The 23,326-nt window shown below is 40.7% G+C and overlaps 1 long non-coding RNA gene across 1 annotated transcript in view; it reads left to right on the top strand.

Annotated features, from left to right (window-relative positions):
* Positions 1 to 6,772: 6,772 nt before the first annotated feature.
* The window catches only part of LOC120434548, a 31,088-nt gene continuing 14,534 nt past the window's right edge, over positions 6,773 to 23,326 (top strand). The window contains exon 1 of the long non-coding RNA XR_005609166.1: positions 6,773 to 6,830. This is a non-coding gene — a long non-coding RNA (uncharacterized LOC120434548). The remainder of the gene's footprint in view (positions 6,831 to 23,326) is intronic.

The raw sequence follows: 23,326 nt of genomic DNA on the forward strand, positions 1-23,326 counted from the left end.
ATTTCGTGTCTGCTGCATTCCAGATTTTGTCCCATTATGGGTTTCACTTCACTTTGCATCTTCTTTTGGTTTTTGTAGTATGCATGACTTTTGTGGAAGTGGAAGTTTGCTTCAGCTGCTCATTTTCAGGCCCCTCTCCTCTACCAGGTCCCCCCTCTCAGCATCTGTCAGAGCTTATGCCTTAGATTTATGTAGTACAGCTGTGAGCTATTTTAATGATAATCTCTAATTACTTTTACTGGTGGACTTCAGACTTCACTGACTTCAGATTTTCTACTACTTGCCAACCTGTGTAGAGCTTTAGCACCTTTAAGTTAACTGTTTTCATTTCAACGCTTCAGCTTACCGCCCACCATTCTCTTAGTGTCACGAAAGCTTCAGAAACACTGCACACAACCTGCTGAGCATCAAACAGCAGAGAGACAACAAGAGTAAACAACTGGGTGGAGATTAGAACAGCTAGAGGAGATGTTGATGAACTAAAACACATTCGTAAAAGTGTCTAAAAACTAAATAAATGTGGGTGTTACTCCCAAGGTACAGCAAAGGTACCCAGTGCATTCAAACGGTTTTTACCAAGCAAGGTTCTATCTTCACTTTAAGAACATTTGCATCCTCCATGACCTGCATGCACATAAGTAGAGAGAAACATGTGTTTATGCTAGTTGATTAATATTACATGTGTTTTATGGCTTTCTGGGTTTAATTTTGTTAGATTTTGAGTGTTTTTTTGTTGTTACACAACTGTTTGAACAATAAACTTTCTCCAGGACTTGCACAGATCCCTAATGCAGACTGAATTCAGTGACTGGCACTCCCGGCACTCAGAGAAGAGTTCCTCGCTTCTGTAATGGAGATGTTGCAGTATGCTTAAAATGAGATAAACATTTAGCCATGATGACCCATAACTGCTCCTGTTGTGTTTGCCAAATGGAATCAGATGAGGAAACTTGTGTTTTCTAAATGCCACTAAGCTAAACGTCTCATCAGAGAACAATAAAACAGATTTCATATGCAAATAACAAAGACACATGCTGCTAAAGCAAATTAACACTTCCACAAGGGTCATTTGTGCCTGGTCTCATCTCAGCTTAGGAACTTCAGATAAACTCTGCTGGTAATTTTGATGATTGTTACATCTTTTGTGGGATTTCTTGTGTGTGGAAAATACTAGTGAGTAAATGCAAAAATGCTTTAGGGTTGAAAATACACCACATTAGAGGATTCAAACAGCCCTTCTGGAAATGCAAACAAGGACAAACACAATCTGATTTGGACAGTCTGGGGACACATGAATCACAACAATGAAGCATCCTGCAGAGACTCCTTTCTGCATGACCTGCACTGACACGGGTCAAAGGATGAGATTGTTTTGTGGTCACGCAGAGAAGAAAATAAAAACAGCGTTTGGAAACTTGAGGAGCCGCTCCACAGCCAACTGTCAGACACTAATTGGTTTTGCAGCCTGAGGTGGAAAACAGAACCACCGGTCCACTGGATCCACGGTTGCAGCAGCAGGTGATTGACAGTTTAGGGGTAAGAGCCGGAGCTCAAAGTGAAGCAGGAAGCCGGGCAAAGTGTTGGAAGGGTGGCAGGGTGTTGCAGGAGTCTGAGGCTAGCGGTGTAGGATGATGCTGAGGACTTGATTAAGGCTGGAAGTGGGCCAGAGGGCTGAGTCTGGAGCCATGACGGGGCTATGATGAGCAATGGAGTCAAAACCTCATTCTAACAGTTCAGCAAAATTAGTATTTAAAGTGGACGTATTTTCATTTCTTTGATTCAGTTTGTGTTACAGTGGTGGATGCTCAAATTATGAGATCCACACAAGTACAATTAATCAGTTTCTGTCATGTTTTTTCTGCTCCTAGCTCTGCATGATGTCAGAGCTCTGTATGAATCCAATTTTAGGCACGCCTCTCTTGCTGTGAGTATTTTAGCCCCACCCACCTGCAGTTGAAACCCTCAGTTTGTGATGGACAGCCAATCAGAAGAAAGACGTCACGGGCACGTCACTGCAACCCCCCCTGGCTTCTGCTCCGCGGCTGCTGAGTGACCCCTCATCTGGGACTCTCCTTTGCGGCTGCCCCTCTGTTGGTCTTCCTTGCTCTCTTGTGTTCTGGGGGCCTCTGGATGTCTAGAGTTTTGATCTCCTCCATACCTGCGTCATGCCCTGGAGGACGGGGCAGTGGCCCCCCACACCCTCTAGCAGATCATTACATGAAGGAACCTTTAAAAAACAAACAAACAAACAAAAAAAACAAGCGCGTACATGCTCACAGGTGTACACACAGGTGATCACACACAAACTACACCCTTTTTGGCTCTTACCTCAAAGCACACTGTGCGCTGTCGATCTTACGTGCTGCACAATAATGTCTAACATTTAGTATTTACTGTCATATTCCCATAGATCATTGTGATGTTGTTTATTACTCTCGTTTTCTTCTGCTTGCTTTCTCTTTCTTTCTCAACAGGTGATCCAGATGATTGATATATGTATTTTTTGTCTGCTTATTCTGTTGGTTTTGGTTTTTGCCCTTTTCCCCGTCCCTCTTCCCCGCTGTTTTCTTTCCTCTTTCTTTCTCCCTTTCTTTCCCCAGTTAAGTCTGTCCCGTATTCAGCAAGTGAAAATAAAATAAACAATAAAGGTGAATCAAATGGACCATTACGGCAAGGCTGGGATGGTCAATTTGGTAAAGTAAATCCGTTGGGCATCTTTCTTCGGCCTTTAGACAATAATTCTGATGGCAAAAGAACCAAACAGGACAGGTTAAAAAAAAAAAAAATAAAAAAAAAAAACGTCAAGACATTCAAGTTTATTTCTACAGTGCATTTAAAACAACTTCAGTAGGCTATTCAACTAAAGAACTGCTGTGCAGCCTATGCAAAATCTGTATTATACACAGCAGTCAGTAAGTTGACAATAAATATAGACTAAAGTGCACAATGAAAAACAAAAATGATAAATCGTAATTTGAAAAATCAGAACCAGAATACTTTATTAATCCCTGGGGAAATTATGTGGGTTACGATTGCTCCAGTACAGTAACATTAAGAAAAACAAAAACAGACCAGACTATTAAGATATATGAAATAGCACAATATATGCAAATCACCAAATAATAAATATCCAGGGTTGACAGATGTGATTATAAATAAATATCAAGAAAATAGACAGCAACATTACAGAGTAAGAAAAGACTGTGTGCAAAAGGATGTAACTATTGCAGTGTTTACAGTATATTAGCTGGAGGAGTTGTACAGGGAGATGGCCACAGGCAGGAATGATTTCCTGTGTCGTTCAGTGGGGCTTTTTGGTAAAAAGAAATCATCAAATTAAACAGTAACAGAAGGAAATATGACTGTGTTTGTACAATGAAAAACCAGGATACTCTGCTCGACTAGAACTGGAAGCATGCATGACTAAACGTGTTTTTAACAGTGCTTTAAAATGACGGAGTGATTTGGCAGCTCTTATGCAAAAAGGTAGATTGCTTCACAGAGTAGGACCCACCACTGAAAAGGTTTCATCTCCTCTGCTTTTGAGCCTTGAACCAAGAATTTCAAAGAGCAGCTGGTTCATAGAGTTCAGAGCTCTAGTAGGAGCATGGGGCTGTAAAAGTTCAGTTGTTCAGTTTATAGGGTGGTGACAAACTGCTAAGACTGCTGAAAACTGTGAAATTTAAACTGGGTGGATCCTGACATCGACTGGAAACCAGTGTAGCGCTTCCAGCGATGTGATCATACCTTTTCTTTCCTGATATAAGGTGAGCTGCTGCATTCAGTACAGCCTGCAGGTGATGCAGGTCGGCTTGAGGCAAGGTTGGCCTTAAAGAAAAAGAAACAGCTTGCTTAAATCATAAGCAGCTGCACAAAGGCCCTGCATAAGATAAAAAATGATTTTAGGAGTGTCGATCATCCAAAGCTGCGCTAACAAAATCCAATATTTAAAATATCGAGCTGTAAATAAATATGATATATCCACCGCAACATCTCACTGTGGTATATTTTGCACTGATTTAAAGCTATCCATCTTGATGTAGTAATAAACATTTTTATGGGTATTGCTGTCACTCAAAGTGACACTGTGTAACAAACTAAATTGATACATACAGCCGTCCGAAACGTTTGACACAAATTAATCAAAAGTTTATTCAAAGTTTAAATATCCTGGTCACATGGCAACATTTGCTGAACATTGCCCACACAGCGATGATTGTCTGTCTGCCCAGACTGTATTTGACCTCGACTGACAGACTGATTTGGTTTGTGTCCTGCTGCTTCAAATCAGCCACAGGTCCATCTCATATGGGCCAAATTGCAGATGTTTTTTTGTTTGGGCCACATAAAATGTATCTGTGCTATAACTAATTCACAAAGGTCGTCTGCAGTAACATGTTTGCTATCTGGCCATGGAAGTTGTACAAAAATAGTCAGAAATTTCACCAATGCAGCATCTGGTGACCGATAAAACTCTAAAGGTTTGCTGCCAACCAAACCACATAAAACTGTAGCAGCAAAGTGGATTTTATTGTTCGTAACCTTCTTTCTCTTCTCAGAGCTTAAACAGGCTGACGGTTTTCTCTTGTAACTGTGAGGGGAGCACACGAACACTGAGCAGTGTTTGTTTTAGAGATCCCCTCCTCCTGTGCCTCCAAATGATGTAATGGGAAGCAAAACTCCCAGCACCTGTTTTGTGAAGAAAAGTATTTTAGGGCTTATCCGAAGGTAATATGAACCCTCAGCAGTCTTAATTAGATAAATTAAGCTTCCAGCTTTGCAGCTGTTTAAGTGCCAAATTTTCTTATTGTGTTTCTCTCTTAAGTTGCAGGAACAAGCAGAAGGATTTGATGTTCCTTGCTGAGACTGCTGAACCCTAATATTAATTTCACATAAACTTTTGAAACCATTTTGGAATTTAATAAGGACTGTGTGTTTTGTGTTTATCACTTGCACTGAATGTCCAGGATGAACAGAAGGGATGATTGGAGCAAGGAAAACCTTTCATGATGTCCATGAGAGGAAGTGACTGATGTTTAACAGCAAATTTAAATTGTTTATGTTTTGAAGTGAATCATAGTGACTTTGGGTGAAATGTGGTTACAACTGGTAAGTATAAATAATACTGTTTTATAATGTTTTCTCATCTATGAGAGAAGAGCTGATCTGACTGAAGCTAGGTGGGAAAGTAACCTGTGGTCTGACCAATCAAAATTTGAAATTATTTTGTGGATATTGTTAATAAGGCCAGAGACTTTCTAACCTGTTACCAATGCCCAGTTCAAAACTCGGCATCCGTGAATGCCCCGTTATATTCAACAACACATGCAGGTTTTCATTCAATTCAATTCAATTTTATAATACATACAGAGAAAAACCTAACAATCATATGACCCCCTATGAGCAAGCACTTTGGTGACAGTGGGAAGGAAAAACCTCCGGCAGAACCAGGCTCAGAGAGGGGCGGGGCCATCTGCCGCACCCGGTTGGGGTGAGAGAAGGAAGACAGGATGCAAGACATGCTGTGAAAGAGAGCCAGAGATTAATAACAAGTATGATTCAATGCAGAGAGGTCTATTAACACATAGTGAGTGAGAAAGGTGAATGAAGAAGAAATACTCAAAGCATCATGGGAGCAGCCTACACCTATTGCAGCATAACTAAGGGAGGATTCAGGGTCACCTGATCCAGCCTTAACTATATGCTTTAGCAAAAAGGAAGTGATCTTAAAAGTAGAGATAGTGTCTGTCTCCCAAATTCAAACTGGGAGCTGGTTCCATAGAATTGGTTCCAGTATGTTGCTTTAAAACATACAGGTTTTAAAGCAACATATGCAGCCATCCAGATAACAACTATTCAGGGATGGCAAGACAATGTCAAACCACATCCTGCTCCATAATCCAGCACCATGCCTTCATGGTATTATGACAAAAGAGGCCCCTAAAGTGCTGAGCAGCTCAAGTGAGAATGGGAAACCGTTTCGCCTTTAAAGCAGCACCAACAGGTCTCCTCAACTCTGAAACACTGTTGTTCAAAGAAGAGTTGCTTTGGTACTATTTTAATTAAATGTAGCCAAAGATGCCAAACCATGGAAGTGGGATGTCGAGGATTCGCGGACCAATCCCTTTACAGGGCATACAAAATGCTAGGCATCATAGGGGCTAACCAGCGAAGAGCTATCAAGTTGGTCACCAACGCAGAAGCAGCATCGAGGTGGCTGTGGATCAAAAGAGGAGAGGCATGGCATGTAGGGTAGCGCTACCTGGACACAAGCTGGGGCTTGATCCTGGGAGAGGGGGTCTGATTGTTGAAAGACCCGAAACCCCCAATGACCCCAGGTTACATCACTGATGATGTGTCCAGGGGCACCAGATGGTGTACCATAAACTAGGTATTGAGTGATCTGCTGATCACTGGAATCTACTGGAACTTACACTTTACACAACATCCCAGTTGTTTTGGGGACATCATTAATAGCTTTAATATAGATTTAAAGCTTTAACTGAAAAATACTTTTCTCTTTGATCTTTTAAAGCCAATGTTTTTTATATAGATATAGTCAAGGATTTTTGTAAAAGACATTATGTAAATAAATTATATATATATGAGATAAATGTAAACACTTTTGTTAAAGTAATAGTTTAACATGAGCCGATAAGATGCTAATATGTTTAAAGGTTTTTGTTTTAGAATAAGGTTTAAGGAAAGTGGAACAGGAAAAAAATAGTTTTTGCTTTCAGTAGGTGGCAGTGTGCACATTTAATGTTGGTGTGTAGCATAAAAATTAAAGAAGAAGAACAAAGCCAACATGCTGCTGAACTTCTACTCAGGTAAATGGCTTCTGATTCCTCTTTTACAGCTGAGATCAAACCTGTGAAATGTTTATTAGTTTGTGAGGGTGGCATTAGGTCACTGAGAAATTTAGAATTTTATAAGAAGACATCTGCTGTGGAAAACCAGTATGAGAAGAAATGTCTCAATGGTAGCTTTCAATCTCTATCCTCGAAAAAAGTTTGATTAATTATGTGACAGTGTTGGTCTGGGGTCACCTTCCCTTGTGTCTGAGTAAACTGTCATCTTTATTATTAGAGAGGTCACGTGATCACGTACCGCTTTCTGGCCCTCGTTTATCTCCTGTTGAATGGCTTCCACGTCAGACTACACCTGTGCTCCCGTTTTCAAATGTTTACCTCATTGCATGAGTTTTTACTGTAGCGGCCTGTCCTTTTTCCCCTCATCGTCTCTCCTCCGTCTGCTTTGTATTATTCAGCTCGCTGTACTAAAATCCAAATTTTGCCTCCGGTCAAAGCGCAGAATAACATACTGATTACTTCAATAATTCAATACTCTAGTGGTTCACTACAAGTTGAAACAAGGAACACTAGAATATTTAACTCGCAATCAGTCAAGCCTCCTCCATCCCTGGGGTTTTAGGGATGTTGAACGCTTTTAAAATCTAATTTTAGACTTTTTAAAACTTAAACAGAAACAACTTAATTCAAGTTGATAAGAAGAACAACACCAAATTGAATAATTTACCCTGTTTTATTTCTAACACAAGTAAACATCTGTTCACATTCGGAGTCAGGAGGTCCAACATGCATGTCGTTGTGCAGAAAAACCTCAATCCTCCGTCTGATAGGCAGTGGCGTGTCTAGAAAATTTTTGTTGGGGGGGCCAGGTAGGGGCACAGATTTGGTGAAGGGCAGATGTAATTGGCAGATAATGTTAAAAAAAATTCTACCAACAGTTAACCATCATTCAATAACCCTGTAAACCTAATAACTGAATTTGCTTTTGACTCTTATTAGAATGACGTTTTAACCACTACGGTGCAAAGTTTTTAGATACTGCGTTGATGAAGTACAAGAGATACAATCAGTGCTTTGTCAGTGTTTACTCAGCATTCAAGGACAGCAATATTTGCATAGTATTTTTACTGACATATAGTGCACATATGTTTTGGGCACAAACATTTTTGAATATTAAAATACAAACATTTTTAACATACAATTGGCAAATTAGCCAATGCAAAACTTTATCTTCTTTTTTTAGATAATCTTCTCACAAACTGGTGTTTGATTTTGAAACAGGGAAAAAGTGGGGAAACAAATGAAAAGACTAACATTTGAATGAAACCTGAAAGCAAATAAATACTTTCTATGCTGCCTTATGGTAAACTTTGGTAATATTGATGTATAAAGAACAACACTGGCTGATGATGAAATACAGTCAGCTGGTATGGTGACACTGCCAGTATTAACCTGCAGGGTTGGACTGGGACAAAAAATTGGGCAATTTGACGAGAGACCGGCCCACCAGGTATTAAAGCCATAAAGCCTTTGAATGAAAACAAACGCTGTTGTGACAGTGATGTATACTGTCTTGTTGGTATATGTATGATTTCTATCAATTTTACGTCAGATAAAAACTTTGTTCGCAAGATTCAGATAATTATTTAATAAAAGCTAGATATTTTAAATGAGAATAAGTAAGAAAAGTATTTCTTTGTGCCCCCCTTTCCCTGTTAATGCCCTACCTGGCACCCTGGCATAACTTTGCTAGACCCGCCCCTGCACAGTTACCAGCTGTCAGCTGCTCAGAAAAGGATGCTGGTGTTATTTGTCTCTCAGAAACAGTTCATAACTTCCCTTCAACTCATTCATGTCACCTAAAATGTAAACCTGTTTCTCCATCACCTGTTCAGCTCTGATGATTCAGTAAGGACATCTCCTGGTTTCATCTGCATGTTTCCCTCTCACCAGATAACCAAACCGATATCATGACCAGCAGCTTTTACAGCTGTGGCTCCAACAAACATCAGCTGATACTAGAAATTAATATTAAATAAATTCTAACAACAGCTGATCAAGCTTAAAGGTGCTGCTGTTGTTTAGCGCGACCTCCGCTGGTTCCTCTTTCTGGCGCAAAGTGGGCGATCAGCTGATCATTGATCAGTTTCATGATTGAAGTAGCAACAGGAGAGGGAGGGGGAGAGAAGAAGAGGCAGCTGTGCAGCAAAGACACAGAATAACTCCAGCTTTGTGTCTTTTTCATTCTAGCTTAAGTACAGGACAAACTGTGTTCCTTCTCAGCTCAATACGAAACGCGTAATATTTTCTCTGAATGAGGGACCATTCCATTTTTTAAGGAGCCGTTGGCAACTCTACTAACTAATCTTATGAATAAAATAAAGTTCACCATCAGTAACATCATAGCACCCACCCAGCTGTATAGAAACTCCATCATGCTAGCTAGTACGCAGTACGGGTTATTGTAACTGACTGTAAAAAGTCAGCACAACGAAAATAAACTCCACCTAAACTTGGTTTATATCTGACCCAGATAGACTGCAGGTCATAACTTCTTACCTGAAGTTCAGTTCACTTGACACTCGGACCAGCAGCCGCCTCGGGTCTCTCCTCCTCCTGCCTACCCTTCCCTCATCCACCTGCTAGCCGCCGTGGAAGCTCCGCCAATGGCCAGTCCAGCTATGTTAAACTGTTAATCTTTCGCCGAAAAACTGTTTTCTGTGATGCTGTCTTTCGTGCTTGGCTCTCCTACCTTTGCTAACATGATACTCATAGCGCAGAAGCCGATGCTGCATTCACTTACACTCGGATATCTGAGCTTCACTGTGAAAACATAATCGTACATTTGATATTTCATTGGATTTTATTGTTTTGGCTTCGGGGTGGCACCTGGGGTGGCCAGTCTGGTTGGGGGGGTGGCCTGTGCCCCCCCCAGGCCACCCCGCTGGACACGCCACAGCTGATAGGCCTGTTGAGGTTTTTCCATATCACATACAGTCATGTGAAAAGGATAGGTTTACAAAGGATAGCAGAGATTCTTCTGAAAACAAAGTCCATTCTTACTGCTTCTGTAGGAGTTAGGTGCTATAATCCCTTAAGTGCAGTTGATCAAATACATTCAGTTAACTGATCATCAGCAAGTGTGAGCGCCTCTATAAAAGTATACAGAGTGTATGCTAAAACAGTGCCACAGTCTTCGTCCTAGGTGTGGACATCTCACCAAATACCCCCCCAGGTTCCCTAAAATTGTATTCTATTTTAATGCAAAATGAAAAAAGTAACATGAAATTCTTAGTCACAAAAATAAAGGAAAAGCTCTTTTCATTCATGTTTCATGCTTGACTGCGTAAATAAGCCAAGTCGTACAAAAATAAAAATATCAGTAGATGGTTGAATCTGAACATAATTTATTTAATTATATGCATATTTTTCCTTTTTGAGACCTTTTTAAATGTTTCTTCTCATTGTTTTAAAGTAATTTGATGGTCAGTCTTATTTAACCTGTAATGCACCCTTTTATATGAAATGGCCGGGGTCTCGAGCCACGTTATCAACACTGCACATTGTACTGGACTCATTTCTTTATAGGCGATTACTAAATATCAAATAAGCTGTATTTAGTGGTTGCTGTCTGTTTTATTCAAACTGAAAACCAATGAGAATCATATTTGAATACTAGATGATAAATTGTATGTGTGTCTTATGTCATTTTCTTGCTTCGTTTAGGTCCTTCAGGTTGATGTCTGCTTAAATAATCCAAAGTTTATCATTTTGAGGTTTTTTTCCAGTGGTCTCATGCTTGATTTTCAGAAAACTGGTTGTGGGGAGAAATCAATCCCCAGTCTCATGTGGATGCTGCCCAAAAATGTTTAATTCCCAACCCTCGGTTCTTCTTTTTAGATCAAATATTAATTAAGAAAAAACTTTTTTTACCTCCAGAAGTACCTCCAAAGTCTGTGTGAGGTTAGGAGTAGTCCAGAGGACTCCTGGGCTCTTTAGACTCCGAATCAGAGCAGTGTCACAGGTGAAGCTGCTTGTCGAAGCAATGTTTTGAATATTATGATAAAAACAACATCGGATTTGAGCATTTAAACAGTTCAGTCAAACAACTGCTAAAGGTAATTTTACTCATTTGCTCTTGCTTTTTATTTTTAAGCGGAAACTTTCAGGACTTTGAGTGGTGAGATAAGATGCTTTGTGATTTTGTATATATCTTCTACTGCGCTTTCTGCCATGGCTCAGGAGGTTGAGCCATTCAGTAATTGATAGAGGAGGCCCTGTTTATCTACAATGAAGAAAGAGCACTGTATGAATGTGTGTGTGTATGAATGGGTAAATGTGGCTTGGAGTGAAAATCTCTGTATAAATGCAGTCCATTTACCCTTTTGTACTGATTAGTCAACTGGATGAGTTTTATGGTGACAAAGTGGTTGAACTGTGAGTCATTTGTCAGTTTCCTTTAAGAAAAAAAATACTTAAATTAGCTTTTTATATTGTGTGTTTTTGTGTTTTACCACCAGGAGTCAGGTGGGAAGTGCGCAGGAGATTGACTTCCTTTTTGTTTTTCTTGTCCAACCAAAGTGTGATAAGATAAGATAAGATAAGATAAGATAAGATAACCTTTATTAGTCCCACACGTGGGAAATTTGTTTTGTCACAGCAGGAAGTGGACAGTGCAAAAGTTATGAAGCAAAAATTAGAATAAAATAAAATAAGAATAAATACAGTACACAACTGTACAGAATAGAATAAAATAAAATACTATATACAGTAGAATAAAATAGAATAAAATATACAATAAGATAAAAATAGAATACAAATGCTATATACAACTGCGTAAAAATACAACGATGCCAGAAAAGATTATTGCACATTAGTGTTATTGCACATGTGTGGATGTGCAATATATCCACTTATATATTTAAATATAAATATATAAGGCCAGTTGCTTAATGCTGAAGCAAACAGGTCATTGTTACAGTCAGCATGGTCAGGGTCTCAACACTTTTCCTCCCTGTTCACGATAATGTTGAAATTTTCACTGCACTGCAAGCTAGATTGGTGCAAATAACCTCAGTGGCACAGCCTGAGAGATCGGTCAGCAACCTCGCAACTACCAAATCACAAGAGAAAAATCTGCATTTCCTCACCAGTTGGCAAGTGGTAGCTGAAGGTTATGGGAGTCTTACTGGTCACAAAGAGACATTTGGTGTTGCACCAAAATTGTGATTCCTTCAGTTGCTAGCAGATTGCCACAGTAGCTGTAGTTTGCAGTGAAGACACCAACTTGTGTGCAGAAATTCAACAACCATCTCCAGGCAGTAGCGAAACTGTGAGGAGTGCAAATGCAAACTGGAAATGGAAACCATTTTTCTTCAAAGTAAAAGTTGTTCCTCTGAAATGTATTGGCTGCGGCAGTGAGACACAACTTTTCCTTTGAAGGCAACTCCTATATTGCATTTTTAAAAATGTCTCCTGCTGTTTAGCCAGGGGTTAGCATTTCCCCGCAATATTTTCCATGCAAGCTATAGACAACTACGGCAATATCGACATTATGACCATTGTGTGGCTTTAGATTCTGTACCTGTGTGTGTATTGTCTTTCAGATACAGTCTGTGACTTATGTCAGTGCAAAATTCTCCAAGTAAAATGAACAAAGTCTCATCAATTTTCTGTTGAGGAGACAATCGGTGTTTTGCTTTTGTGTGTTTTTGAGTATTCATTGGCCATCATTTTAACTTGTAACATTGCGGCAGACATCGCACCACTTCCTGAGCCTCGTTCTGCTGGAGGTCTCTTCCTGTTAAAAGGGAGTTTTTCCTTCCCACTGTTGCCAAATGCTCATAGGGGTTTGTCCAACTGTTGGGTCCTTTGCCTTACAACATCAATTGCCTTAAGGCGACTGTTGTTGTGATTTGGGGCAATATAAATAGTTGAATGGAACTGAATTATTGCCAACTTTGCTACTATAACTACTTTTCTTACACCCATGAATTTAGTGAGAAGTGTGACTAAAAGCTTTATTTACATTAGAGTTACAAATCAATTCTTGTAGTTAGTTTCTGCATCATATATGATCAGTTTATAGGTCTGCATTCACCCTAAGTGCTAAATTTACAATGCAATTTACATTATGCATAAGCTGCTCTTCAAAAGCGCCTTTGTTTCTGTGGATGAATCTGACTCCTAATACAGGTCCTTCTCCTTCCCTTGTTTAAGCCTTCCTTCTTTAAAATACAAGTGACATGTCCCCTTTTATAAGTCCTGTGCTCATATTTCTGCCTTCCTGTGATAACATTTACTGAAAAAATAAGCAGTTTCTGGCAGCACAAGCTCATAGCATTCACATTTGAAAATGCTTCCAATCATCTTAAAGCATGAACGCGTCCACACCCCGTTGCTTTCAGCCTCTGTATTCAGAGTCGTGCTCCGAGGGTATTTTTGGAGCGCTCGTCAAGGACAATCCTACAACTGTGGACAAATACATGATCTTCGCAAACATTTTCAATATGTTTAGGATAAAAATACTTTTTTGTGTCTCTGATAAAAAAAAAGATGAGTCATCTCTGACCGTCTGAATGGAGGGTACAGTCACTATTATGTTGTGATTGCACAAAGCCGCATTTTTTGATAAGCCTTCCACTATATCATACTCTACACTGCCCTCTTTCCAGTCATTCTGGAGTGAAGAGGGGTGTCATGTGACTTTGCTATTGATGAAATTTTGGAAGGTGTTGGGCTCAGTGCAGTCTGCTACTGATGCTCCTGCTTTTACTGTCCTGCTGCAATTGTAAAATTGATTCCAGTGTCTGCTGAACAATAACAATGCAAAGCCAGGCACACAGATTGGTTGCTTAGCTTCCCACACAGGCAGGGAGGAAAGCTCCCAGATCTCATCTCATTCAACAAAGAAAGTACCGTTACATTTGCAATGTATGGGAGAAGGGAGACACCGCAGCAGCAGAAATGAGAGCACTGCTGCACCTCGGGGATTATTGAGAGCAATGGATGGAAATAAACAGCCTTAATATAGACTGAGCTGTCAGACAATAATCCATATGTACTGTAAATGAAATCTCTGGAGAGCTGGGAGGTTCTGATAAAGGGTAGGAACACACATATATGTACTCACATTCACATAAAGCTTAGATATATGCATGAAACACATTCCCAAAGCATAGTGAGTAATCTATGACAACTCAAGGGAGTGCTGCGTGTTTATACTTTACTATCTCATCATTTTAATAGACTGCACTGATCCCTCCTCGGCATATTTATACAGCAGAAAACATAGATCGAGTTATAGTTTGCACTCCCTCTGCACAACAATGGTAATCTCCAGCTGTAGAGACGAGTTGAACATAAGTAAAACTGACAATTTCACTAAAGGGAGGTTCACAAAAAGAGAGCATCAGTTTAAAACCAGATAAGTCTGCACGCGGCTGTGCTCCCAAAGTGTTTTAATAGTAATTGCTGCACCGTGTTCATCAAGCTCTTCCTTGCACACTTCTTTATGTACAAATAGTATTTTTAATTCGCACATATTCAACATTGTGAGTGACATCCATTCATCCTACTAAAATCCCACATTGCGTACCACTTGTTGGCAATACCATAACAGTGCAGCAGTGTGCTGCAGTTTTCTTCCTGTGAAGACTACACAGTAACAGAGGACTGCTCTCAGACTGCGGGCTTACTGGTGGTTCCTAAAAGCAGAATAGAGGGCGTCGCCTTCAGCTATGAGGCCTCTCTACTATGGAATCAGCTCCCAGTTTGGATTCAGGAGACAGACACTCTCTCTGCTTTTAAGATTAGGCTTAAAACTTTCCTTTTTGATTAAAGCTTATACTTGGGGCTGGATCAGGTGACCCTGAGCCATCCCTTAGTTATGGTGCTGTAGGCTTAGGCTGCTGGGGGGCTTCTCCTCTCTTCTCTTTCCTCTCATCCCCAACCAGTGGCGGTGGATGGCAGCCCCTCCCTGAGCCTTGTTCTACCTGAGGTTTCTTCCTGTTAAAAGAAAGTTTTTCCTTCCCACTGTCACCAAGTGCTCTTTCTAACACTGAATGGTCTTTACCTTACTATATAAAGCATCTTGAGGTGACTGTTGTTGTGAATTGGAACCATATAAATAAAAATGAACTGAAAACCACAAGAAGACGCCTAAGAAAATGAACTTTCGAAGTAAAACAGTAAGAAGACAACAGACAATTAGCAGTGAAATTGGAAGACTTACACTAAAAATGAACCAGCTCTCACTTTGGATGCAGGAGACAAACAAACTTAAACCCTTTTTTGTTTTTCATTAAAGTTTACAGTTAAAGCTGGATCAGGTGACCCTGAGCCATCCCTTAGTTATGCTGCAATAAGGTCTGGTTGCTGGGGAGCTTCCCATGATGCACTAAGCACTTATTCTACATTCATCTTTTCTTTTTCTTTTTTTTTTTACTAAGAACAGCAGTACATGACACCCCATAATTTCACTTATCTAGAACATATGCAGTTTTTCTTCAGTTAATTTCAAGCTTTTATTTGTTTTGTTTAACTCCAGCTCTCAACAACAGCACAATAACCCCACTAACCTTTTCTTTCCATCTTAACATAGATGCTTTTATCTTCTTCTCTTCATCCACCTTCTCTCCTCCTTAATCTTAACCCCACCAGTCTGTCCTCAGTCTACAACAGGGTCTCCTCTCAGTTGGACATATCCAAAATACGTCACTTACAACAAGGAGTCAGACACCTTAACCACCTGAACTGGCTCATGTTGATGTGGAGAAGCAGCAGCTCTACTCTTAGCAGCTCCCAGGTGACCAGTCTTATCAATCCATGTTTAAGGCTGAGCAAGACAGCCTTCCAAAAAAAGCTTTCCACATGTATCTATTATCTACTTCTCCTTTGAAGCGTAAGTGAATGAGGTCATAGAGGATGGTGATTGTGTGCACATGCACTCAAACTGTATCAAGTCCATTAAAGTCAAATTTGTGGCTTCAAATGTGCAGATACTGTGATACAGTGTTTATCACTGAGCTACTCGTGTCAAAGCTTTGTTATAGCACACAAACAATGTTTTCTTCTAGTAAAGTTGAAAAAGTTGCAGATGTTATGATCGGCTCTGGATGACAGCATCAGCTAAATGTTTGAAATGTAGATGGAGAGATTGTGTCTGCAGCATGATGGACGAGGGAGCAGAGAGACAAACACAGACAGATATAGACGGAGCGAGCCTGGGGAAAGCTGAACTCGGCACAGCCACAGAGGGACTCGTGACAGACAGACTGTTTCTCCCTGCTTGGCTGCTTTAATGACAGGCAGCAAACTCATTCTGCAGGACAAACAAATCACTGGGACAAACCTCGGCAGGCATCTGCTGTTACACACTGACACATACTAACAGTGCTCCCTACTGGAAAACCTGTAATTCTGCTGGGGTCTTCAATTACACTGAAAAACCGAAAGGTTTGTCCATTTCACGGCACCCAGTGAGAGGGTCAGTGGGTCGTAGTGAATGAATGGAGAGGAAAAAAGGAGACTCGCAGAGACGTAAGACACAGGTGGATTCTATGCGATGCTCTTTCCCCTGCTTCTAATGTCCATGCAGTCAATATACCTCTAAGTTATCTCACTCAGGGATGAAATTCAGCTTTTATGGTTCGTTGGGCTGAATGAGTTTTTCACCAACAAATCAAAATGAAACCGTGCAGCAGGAATGATAGAGACGGTGAGCGGGCAGCCTGAAGCTTCATGAGAATCAACTTATCTTGAAATGCTGTTTGTTCCCTAATAGCTCTTGCTTATCGGCGAAAGTGCAAAAGAAAAGGTTAATATAACTGTTACACTGACTTCAACATGTCATTTCAATTTATTGATTAATTGCTCCATTTAGGAAACTAAAAGAATCTTCAGAAAACTCCCATTACAGCTTCGCAGAGCTGAAGACTACATCTCAGAACAATATCTGTCTGCTCTGTGGGGGAGCCTGGATTAAACACTCTGAATTTCAACACTGACTCTGACTCAGATTCAGGGAACAAAGGTGGTTCAATAAGGAGAGATCATTTGCAAGAATTTAATATGATTTATTAAGATACAGATTTTGATTAATAAGCTATTTGACAATTAAACTCGGATTAACCAACATAGCAGAACAGAAATTATGACAGGACCCCTCCTCCCCGGAGTCCACACACTGGTGGTGGTGAAGATGAAGATGGAGGCTTGGATGGGGATAGGGGAGAGTTGGGGAGGAGGCGGTTTGCACCAGAGTCTGGAAGGCAGAATGACAGAAGAGCAGTGAGATTTAAAACACACCGAACAGAGGCTGAGTTTGACAGCGTGAGAAAGAGGAAGTGATGTAAAGAATAGACTAGCTGCCTGGAAAGCAGGCGAATGAGTCCCTGCAGCCTTTCACTGGCTACCTGTTAGTTTTAGAATTGATTTTAAGATTTTATTGTCGGTTTTCAAAGTCTACACAGGCCTGCCTGTGTCTGTGAGATGCTCCATATGAGGCTGGCTGCTGCTTGACATCTTCTGGCGTGGCCTTGTTACTGATTCTGAAGTCTTGTTTAGTCACTAAAGGGTGAGTCTTTGCAGTACGGGCCCAATGACTTTGGACTTCCCTCCCTCCTTAAAATATATTTTTGTCATTTGGCTTACCGCTTTTATTGAGTTTGAGGACCCCAGAGTGTATCTAGGTGGTTCGTATTGTTTTTAATTGACATTGCAAATTTCAATTGTATTTATTTTTCATTTTAACTTGATATTTGTTGCTTGTATTATTGTTCAGCAATTTCTATCTTTAACAAATTGCCCCAACCCAGTGAGCCTGAGTGGAAATGTTTTAAGTTAGCCAAAGTATCCTATATTCTTGTATGACCTTTTAACCTTGAGCTGTTCAGTTTATCTCGCTCCACTTATGTTCATTACTTGAAAAAATAGTGTTTCTTTTTTGTTTGCCATAATATGAAACAAACTCCGGCTGGTCTGTCAGTACATGCAGAAGTAGCCAGCTGCATCATTATAGCCCTTTATCGCCCAGAGTTTAATGCAGGTTTCATATTTTGATGGTATTATATGTGTAATGTGTGAACAAGCTATCCTATCTCTTGTGAATGTTTTTGTGCATTGTGCACATTGCACTAAACTATGTTGGTGTATAGCGTGGGATTATTTATTTACTTTTTTTTATACATTCTGTCACAGTTTGTCACCCTGACCCAGAGAAATGGTGCCTTTTTGTGCCAGACCTGCTGGTTTACTCATTGGGCACTGGGCTTTTTTCCATCTTGTGATACAAAAGTCAGACCTTAGCATGTGCCAGAAACTTGATTGTGTTCATCTTAATGCAGGTTTGCAGTGTTGCCTCACAGTAAGAAGGTCCTGGGTTTGAATCAACTCTCTGGCTGAGGTCTTTCTATGTGGAGTTTGCATGTCCTCCCTGTGTCTGTGTGGCTTCTCTCCGGGTACTTCGGCTTCTTCCCACAGTCCAGAGACGTGCAGTTAGTGGGACTGGGTTAAATGGTGATTGGCTATAGGCGTGGATGTGAGTGTGGTTGGCTGCCTCTCTGTGTTAGCACTGTGACAGACCTGTCCAGGGTGTAACCTGTGTTGCCCTATGGCAGCTCCACCCACCACGATGGATGGATTAACTGACTGGTTGACCGATTGACCAATTAATTGATATGGGAGAAATGTTTCATCATTCAATCCAGTCTTCTTCAGTCTTAGCTGACTGCAGGTTTCCCAAACCTTAGCGCCTTTTCCTTTCTCCAGCATTAAAACTTTTGGCCCCTGCCTCAGTTTATCAATTGTCATTTCTTTTTTCTGCTCATCCTGGATGTTCATATCTTTATCACTGAAGGAGAGGCCACCATCTTTACGTGGCAGAGTCCTGGCCTGATGAGAGAGCTCTTCTATATTGTGCCCTCTGCTTAGCCAGTGGTTTGGTTTCCTCCAGTGTGTAATCCACAGCGATGCTCTTGGCACTTAACAGCTTGTGGAAACCTGCAGTCAGACTGAAGAAGTCAGTGGATGAGTTATGAAATGTTTCCCCCACTGAACAACTTCCTCTGTATCCAAATGAATGGAATACATTTTCTGGAATTTCCTTGACTTGATTAATGCGCATTTCCACATGTGGACTGTTTCTGCGTTTCCCTCTATGTAACAAGAAAATTTGTGAGTGGCAAAAGTATTAGCAGAATGAGAATGTGAACAAGAAAAGCAGCAGAGGGAGGTTTTGAATAGCAATTTACATATTCATAAGCCTGCTCGTGTTGAGACCAGTTTTATAGAATTACAGTCACATACAGTGTAGAAGATCGGTGTAGACTCTGTGATGTCACCCCCTGGTTGCTGTTGCCTGCTTGGTGTTTTAAAACGCATTGCGGTGAACAATGAGTGGATGTGGACATCACACGATCACTGGGTAGAGACTTGTGATTGTAAGCCAATTAGCAAATCCTGGATAATCCTTCTTTCTGAAGTTAACAATGAGCACAATTTACAAACTGAACATTTTATTCAGCACGATGTGAAACTGTTGAATGAGCTCAAACTCATCAGGAAAGTGTTTACAGAGATCTTAATGCACAGCAAACAAAAACTGTTTTTTCTCAAAGATGTCTGTACCATTGACTGTAGAAAACATGGACGACGCCACAGCTCCCCAAAAATGAAGCCAAAACGTCTCTATCGCCCCCTGGTGTCTGGCTGCAGTATAGGTCATAAACCCCGCCTCCTCCATGTTAGTGGATGGGACTGGGGTCAGACTAAAATAAATTTATTCTCCTTAGATAATTTTTTTCCAAAGATTCTTTCTTTTGTTATCAATAGTTCTCATCATGCTGATTGATGTCCAAGGGGTCTCCTTCCCCATAAGTTTGATTCTAATTCCTACCGCGGTGATGTTAAATCGGGGTGAAACGTCATCATAACAGCTTTGACTGGCAGCTGCAGTCACGGAGAAACTTGCGTATGTCTGTTCGGGAATAGCAGATAGAGCGTAGGCTCTGAGAGGAGGGGTAGCGTTTACGCTACGAAAACACGACCGAGTGTTTTAACCTGACAGCCTGAGGTGATCTTCAGTAAACTGGACTACCTGACAGAAGGACCCGAGGCCCTGCTGCACTTATTCGGTAAGTTAATCGTGTTTGTAAGCTAATCCGTAACTACTGTCCTTAGCTAGGTCCTGAGACCTAGCTAGCTAAGATGAGCACTCGGCTATCGGGATTCGTTCAGCTAATCTGTGCAGGTGAATGAACTTACTAAAGAAATCAAGAAAAACGTTCCGGGCTAATCAGTCACTAATTACTGCACTTTTATTACAAGTATTATACTTTAAAAACAACAGGCTGCACCCTGCTGGCTCCTGTGCAGAGCTGAATATTAAATATGTGCAAACAACAGCATGTTTTCAGTCTCTTGCCACATCTGTAAAGACAGTAAATCTTTTTAAAAGCTTGTACTTCAGCAACTCCTCATTAATCAGGAACTATGGATTAAAGTAACACTGTAGTGTACTGTAATACTCAAAAATGTAAAGAGAAGAACTTCAGATCCTGAATGTGTGAGGACAGAAGAATCAGCTTTATTTCAATTTTGAGGATAAAATTTATATCTGAGTTTGATGGTTCTGTTCTCTCTGCCCTCAGATTCAGACCTCAGCACCACCCAGTGACAGCAGACAGATCATCCAACATGTTCACATGTTAACTGCACCAAAATGAACTGATGAAAACAGTACAAAGGTTAAAGTGCCTAAACATGTGCTGTAGTGAATTAACCACACAGCTGCAGCTTTATTGATAAAGTTAAAGCCCTTTAAAAAAAAAACAAAAGGTTTAATCACTCATGTAACTGTGTCACTATATATCAGCACTAACAGGACCTCAGTTTGATGTTTCACAAAGCTGCTGATCTCAGACCTGCACAGCTTCCGTTTTAAACACTTGATGTACTCAGCTGCATGAAACGGCATATGAGATTTTCTCTGACACAATTAAATAAAACCTGATGGAGGTCAAAGGTCGAAATCACTTGTATGTTGAACTACAAACTTGTCATCTGGAATTCTTTTCAGTGAATTTTTGCAGATAGTGTGTTATCTACCATAAAGTGATTCAGAGTTATTCATACCAGAGTAACCAGAGAGGATCATAAGTTTTTAAATATATAACTTTCTACAGGACTGAATATAATATCTTTATGTAAAAGTCTCGAGCCTCTGGTGGGGATGGTATATGAGTATTTATAGATTCTTAGGTTTCTGTGGAAACCAAAGGTCTCCATCACAGTGTTCATGAAATGCTGGGTTTATCCATCTCCTGGATCGGGGCAAACAACAGATATGAGGAGGAGTGCTGAAGATTCCCTGTGAGGGAGCTGCTGGTGAAGATCATGAGTCCTGCTTGATCAATGCGATGAGCTTCAGTCTTCCTGGTGTTTCTTAAATGAAGTCTCCCTCAGTCGGTCAACAGGACATCTGTGACAGATCATCCAAAGAAAAGGAAGAAGTTTCTCCAAACCTCTGGACCCAGGAAACCCAGCTTGGTCCTGATGGTCTCCCTCACTAGTTTCTCTCCAGGGTGAATGTAGCTGTTGATAAAATATGGACTCTATTATTAAATGAAAAGAACAAATCACACCTGCACACTACTGAAACGTTCTGCATGATGTTTTTAGATTTTCCATGTTTTTATAACAGTGACATGGTTGTCACTTTATGTTAATTAAAAAGTTGTCAATCGTGGTAATTCAGCAAAAGTTTTTTGCGAGCAGTGTGGCTACGTAAAGTGAGTCAGAGGGGGCGTCATACCAGGTCATGTCCAGCATATCTGTTAAATATATAACTTTCTACAGGACTGAATATAATACTGTAAAGTTACACAGTCGTCCCAATCACCTCAAGTCACTACTGCGCAGACTCTGGCTCCAAATTTGCAAGATGGCAGCCTCCATCACAGCGGGATATTTTGGGTTCATTTTTGCACAATCGGGAGGCGGAGTCTGAAGATCATCCAGGGAGCTTTTCTACAGTCAATGGTCTGTACCGAAAAGCTGTTTTTACAGTCAGTCGGTCAAGAGAACATCTGGCCCTGACATCTGTGATGAAAGAAAAAAGTAGTACAGGTTTAAGGCACTTACACTGTGGCTTCACTTTTTAGAACCTGAAGCTAGATATCTTCTAGCATGGTGGTAACATTTAAGCCACTTTTAAGGCATGAAGGAATTACTTTGATAGAAAATTTTCTAAGAATGTGATTTTGATGAGCATACACACTTACACCGGTCAGGCATAGCATTATGACCACATACCTAACATTGTGTTGGTTCCCTTTTGCTGCCAAAACAACACTGAGTCATCGAAGCATGGTCTCCAATGGAGCCCTGAAGGTGTGCTGTGGTATCTGGAACCAAGATGTTAGCAACAGATCCTTGAAGTCCTCTAAACTGTAAAGTGGGGCCTCCGTGGATCAGACTTGTTTGTCCCGCACATGCCACAGTTGTTCAATTAGACTGAGATCTGGTGGTTTTGGAGGTCAAGTCAAAACCTCAAACTTGTTGTTGTGCTCCTAAAACCATTCCTGAACTATTTTTTTTTCTTTGTGGCAGGGTATATTATTCTGCTGAAAGAGGCTACAGCCATTAGGGAATACCATTTTTATGAAAAGGTGTACATGCTCTGCAGCAGTGTTTAGGTAGGTGGTACATCTCAAAGTAACATCCACATGGATGGGAATTACTTTGATAGAAAATTTTTCCAGCAGGTTTTGCCTGAAAACCTCACACTGTGGCATAGCATTGCTTTCTTCCTAACCATGCATGTTGGTGCCAGGTTCTGCCAGGCAAACTGATCATGCACATGCATGCCAATGGAGTGCATGAAAACATGATTCATCAAACCAGGCCGCCTTCTTCCATTGCTCCACTGTCCAGTCCTGATGCTCATGTTCCCTGTCATTGTCATTGCACAGGGTTCAAGTAGACTGAGATCTGTGGTTTTGCAGGTCAAGTCACAACAAACTGACTATTCTGACATCTTTCCATCCTGACCTATTTTTTTTCTTTTGGCAGGGTATATTTTGAGCTACAGTAGCACAGCCTGTTGGATACCATTTTTTGAACCACACATGCTCTGCAAACAGTCTTTCTCCCCATAGGTGGCACGTCAAAGCAACATCCACATGGATGGCATGGATTCCACTGCAGACCAGGCACAGTTTTGGAGATGCTATAGTCCAGTCACAGCCAATCCAATCTGCCCTTTGTGAAACTTGCTTAAATCCTTTTTCTTACTTCTAACACATCAGCTTTGAGGACAAAATGTTCAGTTATTCCCACAATAATCAGTGTTTTTCATTTCGCTTGTCAGGGGTCATAAGGCCGTGCCTGATTGGTTAGCTGATTTTTATCCTATTATTTCATATTGACGATGTAAGTGAGTGAAAACCTGAGTATCAGCTGATCAGTGTCTGGAAAGGTTATGGGACTTGCTGACAGGGACGATGTGCTTCTGA

This window comes from Oreochromis aureus, linkage group 18 (assembly GCF_013358895.1).
Source record: "Oreochromis aureus strain Israel breed Guangdong linkage group 18, ZZ_aureus, whole genome shotgun sequence".
Taxonomy (NCBI): Eukaryota; Metazoa; Chordata; class Actinopteri; order Cichliformes; family Cichlidae; genus Oreochromis; species Oreochromis aureus.